This window comes from Phalaenopsis equestris, unplaced genomic scaffold, assembly GCF_001263595.1.
Source record: "Phalaenopsis equestris unplaced genomic scaffold, ASM126359v1 Scaffold204704, whole genome shotgun sequence".
Lineage (NCBI taxonomy): Eukaryota > Viridiplantae > Streptophyta > Magnoliopsida > Asparagales > Orchidaceae > Phalaenopsis > Phalaenopsis equestris.
Genome location: NW_018224239.1, coordinates 10,182 through 17,812, shown reverse-complemented (window position 1 = coordinate 17,812; position 7,631 = coordinate 10,182). Strand labels below are relative to the sequence as shown.

The 7,631-nt window shown below is 31.8% G+C and overlaps 1 long non-coding RNA gene across 1 annotated transcript; it reads right to left on the bottom strand.

Annotated features, from left to right (window-relative positions):
* Nucleotides 1-43: 43 nt before the first annotated feature.
* LOC110036292 lies at nt 44-6,895 on the bottom strand. Its single transcript, XR_002295222.1, has 3 exons — nt 6,707-6,895; nt 4,822-4,934; nt 44-85 (listed from the first exon to the last, which is right to left on the bottom strand). It is a non-coding gene; the product is annotated as an uncharacterized LOC110036292 (long non-coding RNA).
* Between the last annotated feature and the right edge of the window lie 736 nt (nt 6,896-7,631).

The following is a 7,631-nucleotide window of genomic DNA, read 5'->3' as shown; positions in this document are numbered from 1 at the left end:
ATATATATATATATATATAAGCTTGACAGCAAGATAAACATACCTCGTTCTCAAGGAGAACCTTATCCCCCACGAGAGACTTCCCCTGCAATAAGAAAATGCAAGAGAAAGTTGGGAAAAGTTTTGTTTGGAAGGCAAAATAAGAGTCATGAAAATATCCCAACTATCATGGGGAGATTGGCTGCGAAGAAAAATGAGCTTGAAATGCTTTTTATATTGCACTATACATATTAATTACTCGTTCTATAAGATAGAAATATTTTTCCATTTTTGTCATTTCGAACATGATTTTATACGCTGAGGACTCTCCTGATGCAATTTTACTCGCAAGTGATGATCTTCAATGAAACCAGTTGATGGAACAACCAATAAAGCTTCCCTTCAGTTTAGAATTTATTTATTTATTCACTTATTTGATGTACCATAAAATAAAGTTTGTACACAATTTTGAACTGGGTTGAAACCATTATTTTCCCATTTCTCTATATAAAATAATATATATACACTAACCATATACCCACATATATCTATATATTAGGTATAGATGATATACATATTATTTATATTTTATGCTAATTTCAATATAGCTTGATCACTCCTTGAAATTGACTTGAGGATCAGATTGAGCCAAAAAAATTTCTTGTCGCTCAACTTATTTGCCTCAATTTGAGCAAAGAACTAATTAAGTTTTAGAGTGATATTCAATCTTCAATCTAAAATATCAACCAAAATTAGGGATCAGTAATGAATCAGAAATGTTAATGTCATCGAACTGTAAGGTGATCAAACATTGGTAGAGGTATTTGCTAAGAAATAGAAGCTCCAAAGAAATTTCTCTAGGTAAATGGTAATGCATGCGCCCAGGGAGACTAGTGGTTACCCTAATTCATGATTAGATGTCTTGAAGGCAAAAGAGTTCAAAGTTGGGATATATGACAAGAGTATGAAAATAATTTATAGAGTGAAATGGTAATTTGGTGTAATGAAGGGATGCCATGCTACAAATGAGCATTACAGCCATGTATTTTTATTACTATTGTTATTATTCTAGGAATCCAAGTATTAAGAGATAAATTTGATGTAGAAAATATCAAACTTAAGTTCTCGAAGATAACTAAGATCTTTATCAGCTAAGATTTGATTCATCTACATTTACCTATCTTACTGATGATCCGTTATTATGATGTTGGCGTATGAATAGATTGTCATCATGATGTAGGTAGGGCTGTTAATGTTGAGTTGGGGTCCGCTCAAAATAGTCTTGAATGTATTTAATTCGGATCGAAATCAGCTCATGACTCGCTATGTTCGATTTTGAGTCAGCTCGGCCTGAAATTGAATAGAGCTCGATCTGACTCAAAATCAAAACGAGCTGGCTCAAATTTGAGTTATTTGCATTCCAGCTCGAATTCGTCTCAAAATCAAAAAAAGATGGCTCAAATTGAGTAATTTAGAACCATTTCAACTTGAAATCAATTCGTAGCTCGTTATATTTGATTTTATTAAGCATTATATAAAATTTTTATAAATAAGAAATAATTCGAGACGATGTCGATCCAGTTCGCGCCGATCGGTGTATGACTACGGCTCGAAATCGGCTAAAAAAATACGATCCAAAGTTTGGCTTATAGCTTGACACGTTCATTTCAATCCACTCTGGATCAAAGCTAAAACTCAAATCAATTTTCGGGTGATTAACATATTTGAGCTAAATTCACAGCCTCAGATGTAGGAGAACTTCTAAGAAGAATTTTACCAATAATTTTATCCTGAGAACATAAATAATGAAGCCCCAACAAATCTTCATCATTTGGAGCATAAAGACAAACATTGAGAATAAAAAGGGTTTTATTAGAGCAACACCTTAAATTTCATATTATTTATGGTTTATCCATCATTTTATTTATTCTATAAAGTATTTGATCATAATTTCTTTATAAGCTTCAAGGCTCATTTAAATTAAAAAAAAAAACAACTGACAAGCACAAGAGACTATTAATTAATAAAAATTAACTGTCTGCTACTTTGGACGCAATGTAGCAATTAAATCAAACCTGCAATTAGACTTCTACATCCACTTGAAATGTTCTATGTGATTAGAGGCTCTTATGCTTACAGCCACTTATTTAATGATCACACCAACACATACAAGCATCATCATTCTATTCTAATGACCATATCCCTCATGGCAGATGATAGTTGGGACACTACACTCAATATAAGTGTTTAAGATCCTTGGAGCCTACATACGTGGGGCCACCATTCATTTGTACCGTCAAAAAAATGAGAGCAGTAAAGTGTCTTAAAATATCTTCCTTCCTTCAGTTCTAATGAGCAAGTGTGAGTTAATGTTAGTTTTTTATTAAAACTTTTAATTTGTCTTAGAATCAAAATTAAAATCTCCGATTTTAATTCGAGATTGATTATCTTTCTTTTGGCTCGAGATCACTCCCATTGCAGAGAATCTTTAAAACACACACATATATGCTTGCAACTGCTATATTTTCCGCTTGATGCACTAACGGTCATCGTGCTGTAATGGTACGGGATGCTTAATGCAAATAAAATTAATAATAATAAATCTGTCATTTCTCTAAAACACCGCTTTTCAACCTCCGGTTATTTATTCCAGAGAGGCAACAACATACTTATTTTGATACATAAATCCACCTACTATAAGCTCGCATGTAGCACACTAATGCGCTAATTTTATAGCTCTAATTTGTGATTTTAAATAAAATGAAGCTCGACTTGGTATACATATCATTGAGAATAAGAAGGCCACAATGATGACACAATTTATGTTATCTATTTTTAAATTAATGTATATATTAAATGAATGGTTCAATATAGAAATTTATTTAAAAATATGCAATACAAATTATGTTATCATTATAACCTTCTCATTCTCAATGATATGTCCATCAAATAGAGCATAATTTTATTAATGTCATGAATCAGCCGCCTTGATTATTACTACAACTCATTAATAGCAAGATTATAAATCCTTCCCAAGAGCAACTTTATCCTCCAGCAGAGACTTCTTCTGCACGCATAGATCAAATATTTTTCAGAAAGTTCACATAGTCATTTAACACATGAAGGCGGATATGGGCAAAGAAAATTGAAACTGAGCTGGCTTCGTTAATGTGCATGAATTATAGCTATTATAGACAGCTAATCTATACCTGAACGGAACTGTGTTGCAAGTGTTTAATGAGCTTCTCATGAATCTGGCTTCATATATAAATATTAATATTTAATCATACTAATACTTGTAGGTTTATCCTAGCCAAATTCCAACGATTTTTTATCTTCGGAAATTGTGCACATAATCTAAGTTCAAACACATTCTTTGTTCAAATGTGCATACGATCATGAACCATACATATGACCAGAACATAGACCTGTATAATTTGTACTCCCATTAGTTGTTAGGTGTCTGATATACAAACAATTTTTCCAATTTACTCCTGACTTAGTGTGGTATCCTATGCATATTTTTTCATAATTTTAAGAGTATTGTATTGTCCTAGAGATTAGTTCCTTGTGCCCGGGAAGAAAGAAAGCCCAAACATGGAGGTCATAAGGGGGTTCGATTCACAAGTCAGCCTAGTTTAGGGCTGTAGTCGTTCTTTTATCTTAGATTTCACTAATTGTTATATCTTGCATAATTATATCGTTCTAACATTTAAATATAAATCCACATGTCAACTGATACTCCACCAAATATTTGTACAGAACTTCATAGTATTAGTTACCCATACATTCTTGCATATTCAAGAAGAGCATCCTTCTCTGTCTTATTCTCCTATGAGGTCTAGCCATGTGTGATGATGTGCACGCAACTTAAGGTGAGAATTATTGACCATATAAGTTTATGGTATCATTTGTCTGTCTCCTAAAGTGCATAAAATATCTCACATTCATGCTAAAACTATTTATAAAAACATAAAACTATTTATAAAACCACACATTTACAATTATCTTACAAACATGTTGATGATCTTACAAATAAATGTTCCAAGTGAATTATATGTTCTATTATGAATTAACACATATATAATAAGGGTACTTACGCTCATTATGTTTGAATTATATGTTCTATTATGAATTAACACATATATAATAAGGGTACTTACGCTCATTATGTTTGAATTATATGTTCTATTATGAATTAACACATATATAATAAGGGTACCCCCCCCCCCCCCCACCCCCCCAATTCGGTGCAGTCAAGCAAGACATAGAACATGAAGATTAAATGAGAGACAGAAATCGGTGTAACGATACTCCAAGTAGTGCCAAAGTTGCTCAAACATCATTTGATCATAAAACAAATCACACTATCGGGCTCAAAAGACTGAAAATACTTTGGGAAGGTCAGTCAATAAAAATAATGGTTGTCAAATATGACCTCAAACAAAATAGAGTCAAATTTCTTTAAGTGCAGCTGAGGTTACTCAAATGATCATTGTTCACAAAATGGATTACACGAGCCCATTTGGGACATCAAATTACTCATAAATAACACTCATATTGTCTAAATTCTGCATGTGAGCCATGGATGCTAAATTTGAGGCGACGACATAAACTCAAAATGCATGACAAAGGAGGTTAATTGGTTTGGATCATGATATTTGGATGGAAGTTTGATGAATGGAGTTAAGGCGGAGTTTTATAAATAGCGAAGGTTTGAGTGTCTGTGAGAAATTACTTTCAAGAAAAATGGGATAAAATATTAACCAATTTTAAAATAATCTTCAAATATAATATAGAACCAAAATATGTAAGAGCATGAAGCTGCAGCACTCACAATACCTCAAGCAACATTCACAATTATAGATCTAAACCATCAACCTACTAGTTCATGGTTTTTGCTCTTTTGTTTGTGAATGTCCTGTCATCATTATGGCCTTCTCATTCTCAAATATCTGTGAACAAAGTAGAGCATGTGTTTATTGATATCACAAAAATCAAATTCATTGCAGCTACAACATATTAATGGTTCTTAGGTAGGAAGAACAACATTCCTTCAAGAGAATCTTATGCTCCAGCAGAAACTTAAGCTGGATGCATGAATCAAACATCATAAGAAAGTTGAAATAATCGATTTTGATAAGAAAAAGATTTCTTTGGAAAGCAAAGAAGGCCATGAAAAATAAAAAAGAGCAGGGGTCGGTGCTCTGCATGAAACATGGAGTGAATATCACATTTAAATAAATTAGCTCTAATAAAAATCCACAATTGAAATTACAACATTACTGTCATACTAGACTAAATAAAAGTATAAACATATGAGCCTTATATGAAATTGATTTCAAATTCTTAAATAATATAGCATAAGATCGCAATAAATATGAAAACAAGGTCTCAAATAGTTATTTTCATAATAATATCTTATATAAAGTTGAAAAAAATCGGCTATATCATAAGATATATACATTCATTAATCAATTGTCAAACTTGTAAGCGATATACACTCTTCAAATCTTGTTGGATGTCCCATTCATTTTTGTTCTAAGATATTTGACAGTAAAATTTTCAAAATTAAAATTTAGCACACTTGTTATCAAAATTAGAAGGCCTGTTAAAAAGGACTTTGGTATTCATTTTGACACCCCTACTCAGGATGTCCTCAGTGTTGCCAAAGTTTTTCAGTTCAAAAGATATAAAGAGATAGTATTTGATGATACTAGCTCGCAATTAATAGAAGATGAGAAAGAGTCTCCAAAATAAGAAGCTCAAAGGTTTTATGATTTCTTATATACTACTAAACAACCCTTGTGGAATTGTTGTACCAATCACTCTGATTTATCTGTTTATAATTGGCTTGTTAATTTTAATTAAATAACTTTTTAATGATCATACTTGATTTATAATTGGCTTATTAATTTTAATTAAATAAGCTAAAAATTAGAATGAATACTTAATTTTTCATATAAAATTAAAATTTTGATTTGTACATAATTTTCATATACAACTAGTAAACATACTAAAAATTCAAAAGAGTGCATAAGTTTTTTATATAAATTTATTAAAAAAGTTTTACAAATATGAATAAATATACAATTAAATAAATTTAAACTAGCATCTAACTAAGAATCTAACTAAGTTATGCTCAGTAAATAAAATAATATATAAGTTGTAAGTAAACTTTTATGCAATCAAATTACACAACTAAATGTTGAAAAATTAGTTTATTGAAATAAAAATATAAAAAAATATTTTAAATCTATATGCATATTATTATTAAACTACAGTATATTACTATTAAATAAATAATTAAATAAGTTTTACTTAATCAAAATTTATTTAAATAATATATCATAAAAATATAGATTATTCAACAAACCATTTGTTAAACAAGAGAGAAGCTTATTGGTGAATATTAATAGATGAGTTACATTATGTTCAAACCTTCAATTTTTTAAAGAATGTTCAAACCCATTTACTTACTAATTTGAACAAACATGATCAAGTATTAATCCATCCGAGTTCGAGCTGTTCATCAAGTGCACTGATTCATTAAAAACCCTTGCTGTACACCAACGCCGAATGGGCCGAATGGCTCGCCCAATAACATAGCATAGAACAAGATTCCAAATCAACTGAACAAGTAACATCCATCAATCCATACTCCACAACACTTCACAAAATCATTACAAACTAAATGGATCGAGGAGTCGATCGATCAGAAGCGTACCGGCGGTGGAGTAGATCAGCCTTGATGCCGACGGAGATGGAGATCTCCTCGGCATCCTAAACAAAGCGGCCTCCCCTTCGATCTCCTCCTCCTCCTCCTTTACGAAACCGTAATTCAAAAGAAAGAACAGGACGAAAAACAAGCTATGACCGATACCAGCAGAGCGGGACGAGGTATATATAGAGAAGACTGTGGCCACCGCACGGGAAAGTGCCGTATGATCTTTTTATTAAAAAGTAAATGTTATGATTTTTTTTTTTTTTTTTGCAGTCATATATTTTATTTTATTTTATTTTATTTTAATTTTTTTTTTTTGAAAGAAAGTCTCCACTAATTTCTTTTCCTGTGCCAAGGAATTTATGCTTTCATTAATATTATGATTTAAGTAAAATATTTAGGCTATTTACGGCCAAAATCCACCCCCCATCCTAAACAACTTATATTTGAGTCATTCAAAACTTCTCTTTCTTTTGAAACAGTCACACTTGCCCACCCTCATCTCCCTCTTCTAAGAAAAAATATTACGTCTGGACATCTGCACATTCGGACGACTAATCACCAGTCAGTTCATCACCCACAAATGATTGTATGTACGGTGCCTTATATTTTCACCCCTACTGAGTTATATGTATATGAATGTCATTTTGGTCGCTACGTGGCTTCGAATCTGGCGCAATCGGTAAAGGTCATTGTATTTTGAAATAGTACATAAAATAGATATTTTGCCAATTGGGAATTAAGAAATTTCATTTATTTCTTATATATTCGTCCTTCTAGAGATGGATATTTGGTTTGTATCCTGTGTGTGTGTGTGTGTCACTGTGTGTGTGTGTGTGTGTGTGTGTGTGTTGTGTGTGTGTGTGTGTGGTATGATTTATCTAACTAATGGCCCAATTTATGTGTGTGTGTGTGTGTGGTATGATTT